The sequence below is a fragment of the Canis lupus genome, chromosome 12 (genome assembly GCF_011100685.1).
Source record: "Canis lupus familiaris isolate Mischka breed German Shepherd chromosome 12, alternate assembly UU_Cfam_GSD_1.0, whole genome shotgun sequence".
Classification (NCBI taxonomy): Eukaryota; Metazoa; Chordata; class Mammalia; order Carnivora; family Canidae; genus Canis; species Canis lupus.
The window spans coordinates 69,262,400-69,275,576 of NC_049233.1; the positions used below are offsets into that span (position 1 = coordinate 69,262,400).

General features: G+C 37.2%; 1 pseudogene; it reads right to left on the reverse strand.

Moving 5' to 3' along the window:
- Positions 1-2,876: 2,876 nt before the first annotated feature.
- On the reverse strand, positions 2,877-3,552 carry LOC106559573 (annotated as a pseudogene).
- Positions 3,553-13,177: the final 9,625 nt, after the last annotated feature.

The window sequence follows — 13,177 nt, forward strand, 5'->3', positions numbered from 1 at the left end:
CAGGCTCCTTGCTTGGAACCTGCTTCTCCCTCTGCCTGTGTCTCTGCCTCTCTCTCTCTGTGTCTTTCATGAATAAATAAATAAAAATTAAAAAAAAAAGACCAACATAAAATTGAGTAGATTGAAATTTTCCTTAAAATAGTTCCTAAAATAAAGACAATTAGTAAAACTGATCTCTGGCATGTCTAAAAAGAAAACTAGAAGACAAGCAAAATTATCCAAAGAAGACATACAGATGGCCAACAGACACATGTAAAGATCCCCCAAATCATTAATTATCAGGGAAATGCAAATCAAAACCACCATGCGACATTACCTCAAACCTATCACAATGGCTAGAACCAAAGACACAAGAAACAAATGTTGATGAGGATGTGGAGAAAAATAAACCCTCACACTGTTGAGTGCAAACTGGTGCAGCCACTGTGAAAGACTGAATGGAGGTTCCTCAAAAAGTTAAAAATACAATTACCGTATGATCCAGTAATTATACTACTGAGTATTTACCCAAAGAATATGAAACATTAATTCAAAAAGAATTATGTTTACTGCAGCTTTATTTACAACAGCCAAATTACAGAAGCAGCCCAAGTGTCCATCGATCAATGAATGGATAAAGGAGAGGTAATATGTATATACAATGGAATATTACCCAACCGTAAAACATGTTGAAATTTTGCCACCTGCAATGACACCGGTGGAGCTAGAGAGTATTATGCCAAGTGGAATAGTCAGAAAAAGATAAATACCTTATGATTTCACTCATATTGTGGAATTTAAGGAAAAAAACAAATGAACAGAGGAAAAAAGGGACAAAAAAAAATCAAACTCTTAATTATGGAGAACAAACTGGTGGTTACCAGAGGGAGGTGGATGGAGAAGGGTGAATCGGTGATGGGGGTTAAGAGTTCACTTATCATGGTGAGCACTGAGTAGTGTGTGGAATTGTTGAAACACTATATTGTACATTTAAAATTAATATAACACTATGTTAACTATACTGTAATTAAAATTTAGAAATAAGTCCCGCATCGGGCTCCCTGCATGGAGACTGTTTCTCCCTCTGCCTGTGTCTTTGCCTCTCTCTCTCTCTCTCTGTGTCTCTCATGTCTCATGAATAAGTAAATAAAAAAATCTTAAAAAAAAGAAATAAGCTTAACAATAAAAAAGCAAAATTAGTAATGATAAAGTTGTTTGACAATAGTTACAGAAGAGATAGTCCAATAATTCAACCGCAGGGCATGGCATTTTAAGTTTTTGTTTTGGGTAAAAAGGAAAGTAAAGTAGCTGGAATTAAATCCTCCAGGTCAAAAGTGTCCTATTTCTCTAATTTTCAGTAGTAGAATCATCTTGTGTAGAGAATTATTATTTAAGATAATAGTGAACTCAGTTCTGTTCTTTATGATAATTTTCACATTTCTTATTTTTCTAGAAGTCAATTATGATGAAGTTCTTTTTCTGATTTACGTGAAATGTATTGTCCCCTATTCTTCTGAATTGAAATGAAATGGCGAGTTTTTCCCCTTCATCTCAATGAGAACAATCTTTAGGGACCACAATATAATTTGATCATTTAATTTGATTTTCTGCCATATATGCCTTTCCTAGCAGTGGAGAAATGGCACACCATTCTCCTTCCTCTGCTATTTAACAACATAGTAAGAGAGGTGACCAGTAAGATAGAAGCCAGGCCAAGTGCTCCAGTCTACCCTACTTTGGGTCTTATTTCCTGACCCCTCCAACGCCGCTCATGATCCATGCATTCTAACATATAAGTGTGCATCATATACATGGCATGGCACTTGTTTCTCAGGCCTGTGTGTGTGTTTTTCTGTCCATATATGAAAGCATTTACAGTACATGAGTGTGTATCTAGACCAGCACAGAAAAACTCAGGAGAATTTTTATGACTTAAATTTGTATATCATTTTCATTTACAAAGTATATCAGCCCCAATCACCTCATTTTACATTTTCCTACCTCACTTGTGTTTGAGGTAAAAAAAGCAGGAAGTAGTTGCCTCTCTTTATGGAGAAACGGCTGTGAACAAAGGAGGGTAAGTAACATGTTCAAGGTTACAGAATAAAAAAGGAGCACAGGTGGGACACCTAAATCTCTGACAAGTGCCCTTTACTCAATGCCATGCTCGTCCCACAGATAGAAAATATGTTTTCATGTAGTGGAAGAATGATACTCTTCTTTTTACTTTTTTTTGTTGTTTTTTGTGTTTTTTTTTTTTTTGAGGCATATTTCTTCAAGAAACATGTTCAGCATAACCTGGGTAGCATTACAAAGGAATACTAAGGATTAAATTCGATTACTATGTAGCATATATACTAATATTACTATTATAGCCTATATAGTAGCATATATTATTATTCTGAGTACTGATACCTGTTAAAAATAAGATTCTAGAATGCCATTGGCTTATACAGTTTTGAGAAGGGTTCTGTGGTAGCATGCTACACTCTTCCTTACAAGCACACATACACACACACATCCTATAAAAGTGTATCAGTAATAAATAAATAAGTAAATTAATGAATTGAATTAACAAATAATCAGCCAACCAGATACTTGCCTAATTTGGTCTAAAGCAAAAGCAGCAGAATTCGTGTTGCCCCTACTCATGATGTAATTTTTTTTCATGGACAAGCATTTGGCTTTTATTTGATAATTTAAATCCTTTTTTGAAAATGTTGGTAAACACAATCTGGATGACAGACATGCTTTTAACATATGATTTGCGTCCCAGAATGTGATTTTTTTTTTTTTTTTTTTTTTTTTTACCAAAAAATTCAGCATCAGGCCTCTTGGCTGCAGGTCGTTTCTACAGGGGTTCCTGAGAGACTAGCTTATTTACAAACAGGTGGCCACTACTTCCCGTGAAGTTCATAAAGCGCCTTCCCCTGTGCTGAGTCATCCGGAATGAAGTCTAAGGGCTCAACGTTTCTCTAGAAACTGTGGGCCAGGGTTGCCTCTTCCTTGCTCATCTGGCACTGCCTCCATTCAGACCAGTCAGGAATATTAAGAATGGCTTCACTGGCCAAGACCTCCTTTTTTAACTGCAAGGGAAACATTTTTTTTTTTAATTGTGTAGGAAAGCTTCTTTCCTCTGTCAAGTTCCTTTTTTTTTTGATCCTCCGTCAATTTCAACATAAAAAAATGTCACTCTTGGCTGCACAACGGGCTTGATGTCAGAGTGCTCTGGATTTCCAACAGCTAGCTCTATGTGTGGTTCCTGCACCTGGGGGATGAAGGCATCTTTAATGTCATTAGCAGAGCAGTGGCTGAGTTGCACAAAAATGACCTGTGGCTGGATGTGATAAATCTTACAATTTCTCTAAAATAGAACACATCATTTCCCTTGACTCTTAAAGAACCATCTTAGTGTAGAACCATTTTCCACCTCTTCCACCATCTTGCTGAAAGCTCCATCACGGACTGGTAGTGTCTGATGGGCAGGGTGTGGACATGGTCATCAGCTAAGTCTCCGTTGACCAGAGGAAGGTAGCGATGTGTGTCAATGTTGACCACCAAATGCTTTTCCATTTTCTGTTTTTGCAACCAGCAAGGTTCTGGAGGCGAAGGAAGTTTGGAGGCGCTTTGGGTGCAGAGATGCTGCTGCCTGTAGATGGATGCTTTCCTTTCTGCTTCAATCTGCCCATCCCCTTAGCCATCTTATAGAACAGCACAGTGCTTACAGATGATTAAAGAGATAAAAATGTACATATAGCCTTTAAAAGATCATTGGTCACAGAAGCAGGAATGATTTCATCTTCTGTGTGTGGGTTGGATATAAAACACCTATTTAATTTTAACCATCATTATTCTGAGCCAGCTTTGTGGAAGTGGGAGACGGCCATCTGCTCAGAAAGGTGATTATGAATAACACATAATGAAGCCTCATCCAACCAGCGCCGACTGGGACAGAGCCCATGGTGACCAAGACCGAGCTTGGAGATCAGGATACGGGGCTTGGGGTGGGAATTCTCTCACTTACCACCGCTGTGACCTCAGACAATTAGTCTTTGTCCCTTCGTCTGCAGAATGACAATAGTCTCCATATCATAGAATTTTTGTGAGGACTGAGTGAGAAAGTGCATGGAGAGCCCTGCACGCACATCATGTACAGTCAATAAGCAGTTGCTCTTACAAGAAATTTGCCAAGAACTTCATAAAGCAAGATTTCTGACTTGATTCAAGAGCTCCTAGGTATTTTTAAAACTTTCCTGAGACTTTTGCTCTTTACCATAAAACTTAATATAAACACTTATCATGCAAACATTTCTGTCTTGTATAATGTTACTGGTAGTCACGAAAGAGCTTTCCAACCCTTCATTTCTTACTTTTTTTCTAGTCCTTACTTCTAAATATTCTGCCAGATTTCCCCAGATCATGACTAGTTCACTATGAGAAAAGATTAATGTGTTATTTTCCTGTTCAGTGTCTTAGGGTCCCGATTCTCACAGACTTGATTTCCCACACCCCCGTTTGTCAATTGCTTTCTGGAGAGATATGGCTAATGGGAGACAAAATTTGGAAAATGGAGGACTACAGGAGAGAAGCCAGGTTACTTCATTGCCTTCTTTCCTGGCTTTGGGTTGCAATTGTAGCCTAAACTGTCTCCATAATTCCATCTCTTTCTAGCAGACCTTCTCTCTGGGGCCACAGTCTCTGTTGAGCCAATCCTTGCCATAATCCCAGTTCCCAACTGGCTCTTGCCTCCATAAGGAGCTCCTCTGTGGTTTCAGCTTCTGTCTACAGGCTCTGCATCCTCAGGCTTTTGCAGCATCACCGTCTCCTTTGTCTCTACAACTCTAGAATCACTTTGGGCTGGCACTAATCTCTGGATGTTGACATGAATCATGGAGTGTCCTCATCCTTCTCTGATCGTCTTGCAGATCTTCCTCTTCCTTTTTAACTAGTGGCCCCTATTAATGTCCTCTATTAAACTACTTGGTCTGGGTTCTCCTCCTGATTAGACCAGACAGATTCAATTATGGCAATTCCACAAACTGTTTTCTAACCAACTGACCTAGTGTACACATTTGAGTTTTAGAGTTTTTCTGTAGAATTTGATTGAATTCCAGAGGGCATTTTGTCTCATTTATTTATTTTTTAAAAGGCTTTTTTATTTACTTATTTGGCAGAGAGAGACAGCACAAGCAGTTGGAGCAGTAGGCAGAGGGAGAGGGAGAAGAGGGTCCCCGTGAAGCAGGGAACCTGACTTTCCGACAGAGGGGCTTGATCCCAGGACCCCATGATCTGAGCCAAAGGTGGAAACTTAACTGACTGAGCCACTCAGGCGCCCCCTGAGGACATTTAAAGTGGTAAGTCATTTTCTTTTCTTTTCTTTTCTTTTCTTTTCTTTTCTTTTCTTTTCTTTTCTTTTCTTTTCTTTTCTTTTCTTTCTTTTCTTTTCTTTCTTTTCTTTTCTTTTCTTTCTTTCTTTTCTTTCTTTTTCTTTTTTTTTAAGAAAGTAAAAAAAAAAAAATGCCTGCTCTGGCCTTGACAACCAATTTTATTAACAAATAACTAAGTAGTAGAAATTCCGTGCCCAAGAATTGTAGGTGAAAAAAATATGATGAAGTCCAAGATATCATAGAAAAAGTCCAGAAAAAGAATAAAAGTCTATTTTCATCATTTCTTCTTGTTAGTATTATAGCTCTTGAAATTTTGGAATTTGAAGTAGAAATAATTTAATCAGTTTCAGGTTTGTCCTAAATAAAAGAGCTTGCAATTCTAAATGAAACCTCAAAATATATGTATTTAGAGTTTTTCTTTTTTTTTTAAAAAAAGATTTTATTTATTCATGAGAGACACACAAAGAGAGAGAGGCAGAGACACAGGCGGAGGGAGAAGCAGGCTTCATGCAGGGAGCCCAATGTGGGACTCGATCCTGGGACTCCAAGATCACACCCTGGACCGAAGGCAAGTGCTAAACCACTGAGCCACCCAGGGATCCCCTGTATTTAGAATTTTATTCCTGGGCCTTTCATGCATATAGTTAGCACAAATTGAATAAACAAAAGAAAAAATATTAATAAAATACTAGAAAAATTATAACTAATATCAGAAAATAAATTTTCTGCTTAATTACAGAGACCATCATAAAGTAAGCCTGATATTTCCAACTTGTTGCTTATGTCAACACAAAAGAATTGAACTTACAACTTCCTTCAACTTTGTAGATCATTTGTAATTCAAGGGAAAAGTTTCTGCCCAAAATAAAAAAGGTGGATTGAATTATGAAGTTTAAGGAAATCATATTAACCTAACATCTCAAGTAAAATACAACCAGATTCTCTTAGGCAGCCGGAAGGCTATATTTATAAGCTTTCATCTTTGGGCAGATGGGTTGCATTCAAAAGGAAAGAGAACATAGAACAGTCAGTGTGTCCTGAGACATATACTTTTAAAAAATTGTCTAAATTAGTTCTTTTTCATTTCCCATGATTATTGGGAAAATATCAATAAGTCGGGGTTATGGAACTTATCTAAAGATGTGGAATATCTGCCTTGATGGATTTATGTGACCACAATGTTAATATAAATAAATAAATTTATTAAATTGACCGTTTTAGGCAAGTGTACACTGAGGTAAGGTAAGAATTACCTGAGTTGATGCAGCTGGTACTTAGCAAATGTTATTGACCTTGGAAAACATCACAATTCGCCAACAATAATAAAGCTCTAATGAAAAAAATGGTTATTCAGAAAGGAAACCAACATTAATGAGAGCGTTTCTTAAAACTGTCTCTCAAAGTAATATACCCATAAAAATAAGTCAATTAGGAAAAAATGTAGTGTTTTTATGGTACATAAGGAGTTTGTAAAAGAAGAAAGTCTAGGTCTAGGACTTAGACAGCTGTGGATTCCATCATTATAAAAATGTAATATAGTAATGGAAAAATATGTTTAAAAGTTGATGCAATTGTGAAAGAAACTAGGAAACCTCATATGAGAAGGAGTAAATTAATACAATACTTGTTTATTTATTTTTTAAATTAATAGGCTGCTTTTTTAGCAGTTTTAATTTGCAGAAAATATGGGGAATTCCCATTTACCCATTCTCTCCTCTGAGTATAGTTTTCCTTATTATTAAACCTTGCGTTAGTGTGAACATTTGTTACAATCGATGAGCCCATATCAATTCATTATTATTAATTGAATTTCATAATTTATATTAGAGTTCACTCTGTGCTATGTATTTTGTGGATTTTGACAAATGTCTAAGTGTATTACATATGTCCACATTACAGTATTATACAGAATAATTTCACTGCTCTAAAAATCCCCTGTGATCTACCTATTTAACCCTCCTCCTGCCTTTCCCAACCCCTGGCAACCACTGAATTTTTTTTTTTTTATTATCTTCATAGTTTCATCTTTTCCAGAATGTCTTATGGTAGGAAATATACAGTAAGTAGTCTTCTCCAATGGAATTCTTTCACTTACCAACATACAATAAGTTTTCTCCATGTCTTCTCGTGACTTGATAGCTCCTTTATTTTTATTGGTGAACAATATTCCACTGTATGGATATACCACAGTTTCTTTATCCATTCACCTATTAAAGGACATTTTACTTGCTTCCAGGTTTTAGCAATTATGAATAAAACTGTTATAAACATTCATGTGCAGATTTTTGTGTGCATATAAGTTATAACTCATTTGGGTGTTTCTGGGATTTTTAATATTTATGACAGTTTTATGAAAACTTTATGCTATAAATGAAAACATTTAAACTAGGTTGACAAATTTCTAGGAAAAAATATATAAACAAATTTACCTAAAGGAAAATTGGAAGGTCTGAATTGTCCCATAATTACTAGAAAATTGAATCAATAGTCCAAAGTATTTTCACTAAGAAAATTCCAAGCACAGAGTCTCTATCAACAAGTTCAAACGAGTGTTTAAGTAACAAAATATTGCAATCTTACTCATATTTTTTCAGAGCACTAAAAATTTATTTATGAGGCTAGTTTAATTTTAATGCCAAAATGTAACAAAAATAGTAAAGAAAGAAAAGCATGAGCAAAATTTACTTACGAAACATAGATGCAAAAATCTAGTAACAAAAGTAACAAAACAAACTAGCAAAAAGAATGTAGAACATATGTAAAGCACAAATGGTATAATCCACGTGACAAAGTTAATTTTACTTCGGGAAGATAAAGTATTAATATGGAAAAGTTAATTAATATAATTTGCCATATTACAAAATTAAAGATCATATAATACCTCCACAATTGCAGAAATGGCACTTATTAAAATATAATGTCCATTGATGTTGATGTTCTTGACAAATTAGAAACAGAAGGGAACTTCCTTAATGTGACTGAAAATCAACAGTAAACTTACTACGCAGTGAAGACTCATTGAAGGCTCTACTTCTGAGTTTAGGAAGAAGACCAAGATTCCAAGCAATAGCTCTTTTATTTAATATTTTATCAGTGTTTCTAACTAGCACAGTATTACAAGAAAAAGAAATAAGTGTGTAGGGATTGGGAAGAATAGAGAAATAAAAGCTAATTTGTAAATCATATAATTGTGTAGAAGGAATAACAAAGACACCCACAAATGAATTATTCAAATTAGTAGAAGAGTAAAGAAAAGCTGCTAAATAAAAATCTGCATAGTACAATAAATTGTGTTCCTGAATAATAGCAATAAATAGTAAGAATACAAAGAAAAAAGTTTAAAGGTGACATTTACAGTAACACCAAGCATACAAATTATCCAAAAACATTTCTGACAGACTATGTTCCAGAACTCTGTGAGAAACATTTTAACATCTATTGAAAGACCTTAAACAATACCTAAATGAATTAAAAGATTGTAAAAGTACAATTGTAAAAGTACAATTAAATTGTACTCATTGATTTTACCCCCAAATGATTCTAGTCGACATCACAGCGTTTTCTTTCCATAGAAAATGACAAGCTGATTCTAAAATTTATGTGTAAATTCAAGAGGGTGCCTACAGCTAGGCAGTCTTGAAATAGAAGAATCAGTCCAAAGACTTGACTTATTAGGTATTAAGACTTATTGTAGAACTATCCTATTTAAGGTAATGTGGTATGGGTGCAGAGGAAGACCAATTAAATAAAGGGGGAGCCCAGAAGCGGATGTATGGGTATGCAGACGTGTATGTGCCTGCGATGGCGTGGAAGGTGAGCGGAGGATGAAAAATCTCTTCCATAAATACTGTTCAGATCAGATGTATCCATATGAACCACAAATCAAAATGCTGCTTTACATCACACAGAAAATCAAATCTGGGCTGATTAAAGATTTAAATACAAAAGACACAATTATCAACACAGGAAAAGGTTTTTTATGATGTCAGGGTAGTGAACGGTCTGTATCTGTTGACTTCAGTTGGAGTATAAAATATGAAAACATGTAATGGTCCACCAATAGTATTCATAGAATTGAATAGATCATTCTTTTATATGTTGCTCCGTAGTCATTACGTTGTCTTTTTTTTTTTTTTTTTTTTTTTTTTTTTTGTTTTGTTTTGTTTTTTTTTTATTGGTGTTCAATTTACTAACATACAGAATAACACCCAGTGCCCGTCACCCATTACGTTGTCTACTTTAGCATTCTTTTATTAAGAAATCATAAAACACTTTGAATGCAAAACAGCCCAGCCTCAATATTTACTCAGCATTGCACAGTGAGAAATACAAAATTTGCATAAAGTCCTTTTTATATGCATTGTGGTCAACTTTTAGGAAGGAGTACCTAATAGACTTTAAAAATTCTTTGCCTTTTACTTACTATCACTGTTTCTATTTTGTTATTCAAATAATATTACAGGTTGGCTATTTCTAAATATGAAAATAAAAGAATGCGAGAAGAAGGGGAAATAATAAAATTGCCAGTATGTATTTGTGGGCCTTTGAGAATTATTTTTCTGTTTTGCTTCATCAAATGTAATTCGGTTTGAGGACAACTTTTACATCCAAAAAGCTGCTAAAGCTCAAGTTATTTCTTCCAATGGCATGCTTTTTCGTCATCAAATGTCAGATTCTGTAGCAAAAACTTTAGAGAGAATTATTTGTGTAATCTGTTCAGTTTAATCATGTAAAAGTTGCATTCCTAAGAAATCGTGTTACCAAACACAATCGTTTAGCAGGGAAAGGGGGGTTAAAAACTAATGACTTTCAGTTGCACAATAATGAAGTGATTTTTTGCTCTAGGAATTCCAACAATAATAATATTTTTCAAGCTGTTATGGACTGAATTTTTCTGTTCCCCCTAAATTTACACACTGAAGCCCTATCCCCCAATGCGACCGTATTGGAGATACGGCCTGTGCAGAGGTGAGAAAGGTTACATGAGGTGACGAGGTGGGGCCCTCATCCCATAGGGCTCATGCCCTCATAAGAAGAGATACTGGCATGTGAGGACACAAAGAAAAGGCTTTGATTCTCTGCAAGCTGGGAAAAGTTCTTACCAGGAACCAATCAGCTGGCACCTTCACTCTGGACTTCCCAGCCTCCAGAACCGTGAGAAAATAAATTTCAGTTGTTTAAGCCACCCAGGCTATGGTATTTTGTTATGACAGCCCGAACTGATTAATACAAACCTAAAAATGTGTGGCTATAAAACCTAACCCTCTCTGCCTAAATGTAACATTGATGACACATGGCATTGGTTCCAGGCCTTTCCCTTCTGTCACCATTTGTAAAATAATTAGCAGAGTTTCTAAACAAATAATATTGATTTCATCCTTATTTTTTTAATCAGCTTTTGTCATTTGACGAGTCCTCCAGAAGCTAATGAATCAAAACATCCATTTATTTTGCTCTCAGTCTTGTGGGCCAGCAGGCAAGATCTCAGCTGGGGAGCTCCCTTCTTCTAGTTCTTCTGGTCTTAGCTGGGATTCTCCGTGTGTGGACAGCCACCTGCCTGCCGGGTGGATCTCTCTCAGAGGGTGGCTGGTCAACAGAAGTGACTGGGCTGCGTGTCTGTCACCCTCGGGCGGGCTAGCCTGGCCTTGCTATGGCAACTCCAGGGTTGCAAGAAGCCAGATCAGTCCCAGGCTCAGAACTTGAACTCTGTTCCTTCCACCTCAGTCTGTTGGCCACATCAAGTCAAAAGACTAGACCAGATGGAAGGGACAGAGGAAAAGAGCTGAGATTGTGGCCATTTTTTGGGGGGTGGTGGTGGTGGTGGTGGTGGTAATTTACTGCAGTTAAATAAAGCCTATGGCTGGTCACGTAGCCCAGCCGTACTTCTGGGCGACCCCACTGCTGCGGCAGAGAGAACCAACAGCAATCTAAGGCAATGAGAATTGTCTTTTTAACTAGTTGATGGCACGAAAGTGTTTTCAAGGTCTAGAAATCTTCCAGAAACATAACATTTTAACTCCTGGAGGATGGTAGTCCTTTCCGTTCCTTTGCGAATTAACCCTATCCGTACCTGAAGCTCAGAGGAAGTCAAATCTGAGCTAGAATCTGTTTTTTTAAAATCTATATACCATTATTTTCCTGTTACATCTCTTAAATAGGTTGACCTAAGTTAGTTATTTCCAGAAACCTTCCATAATCAGCACACAAAAGAAGCATAAGTTTTGAGGCTGAAACAATAAAACAATAATTTTTTTTTTCTCCCAACTGCCCTGCAAATGTCTGTGTGGCTGGTTTTTTTTCCCTGCCCTTGGATGAAATCTCAAACAAGCTCTTAGACAACAAAAGCCCTGTAGGTTCTTTGACCCCTATGACAGTTTTAGACCAGTAATTAGTATGTTCAGTCCCAAGTAGCAACAGAAGCTCCAAATTTCATTCTAGGTTAAATCTTCTATCCTTGCATGAATTAGGGCAGATCAAGTTGTGCTGTGGTGACAGACGCAACACAAGTTTTGGGGTTTTGCTTATTTTTTTTTTGTTTGTTTACTCTAAGTCCTCCTGGGACCAAAGAGTAACTCATCTTTGCGGTAACTGAGTAATCTAAGCCCTGTGGCTCTTGGGGTGCTGTCATGTTGACACGGGGCCTCCTTGCGGCTGCAAAAGAGGGAAGAACAAAGTTGTGTAGACTCTATCTTCTTGACACATGACATCTCCAGTCCCATGTCTTCAGTTGTACAAAGTCACATGCCCCATGTAATTGAAAGGGGCTGGAAAATGTGTTTTTTCTTATCAGAAAAAGGGAATAGAATGATGTTGGTGAGTTCTAACTGCCAAGCTCCCTACCTCTCTCCCAGCCCACACCTGCTAAGAATAGGAAATGTAGAAGGCTTCTTTTCTATTGTATTGCCTCATGTTTCTGCCCCTTCCCCTCTCCCCACACAGGTCGTAAAATCAGGGTAATGTAGTGAAACGCTGGGACACCTGCACCCCAATGCTCACAGCAGCAATGTCCACAAGAGCCAAACTGTGGGAGGAGCCTCGATGTTCTTCGACAGATGATGGGTAAAGAAGATGTGGTCTATGTATACAATGGAATATTCCTCAGCCATCAGAAAGGACGAACACCTACCATGTGCTTCGACATGGATGGGCCTGGAGGGTATGATGCTGAGTGAGGTAAGTCAGTTGGAGAAAGCTAATCGTCGTATGACTTCACTCATACACAGAATATAAGAAATAAGAAAAGGGACTATACGGGAAAGGAGGGAAACTGAGTGAGGAAAAATTAGACAGGAAGACAAACCATGAAAGACTCCTAACTCTGGGAAACAAAGGCTTGTGGAAGGAGTGGGGGGAAGGGGGTGACTGGGTGATGGGCACTAAGGAGGGTACTTGATGGGATGAGCACTGGGTGTTATACTATATGTTGGAAAATTGAATTTAAATAAAAAAAATAAGGAATCCCTGGGTGGCTCAGTGGTTTAGCACCTGCCTTCAGCCCAGGGCATGGTCCTGGGGTTCCAGGATCAAGTCCCACATCGGGCTCCCTGCATGGAGCCTGCTCCTCCCTCTGCCTGTGTCTCTGCCTCTCTCTCTCTGTATGTCTCTCATGAATAATAAACAAAATTTAAAATAAATAAATAAATTAATTAATTAATTAAAAAGAATAGGTAACCCCTCCAAAAAAATCAAGGTAAAGATGCTGTGGCTCCTCCAAGATGAATGGAGAAGAGAAAGGAAGTGAGGGCGCAGTATGGTTTTACTTTCCTGGTACTAATGTGAGCAGCAGAACTCTTTCTGGCGTGGCTAGTGTT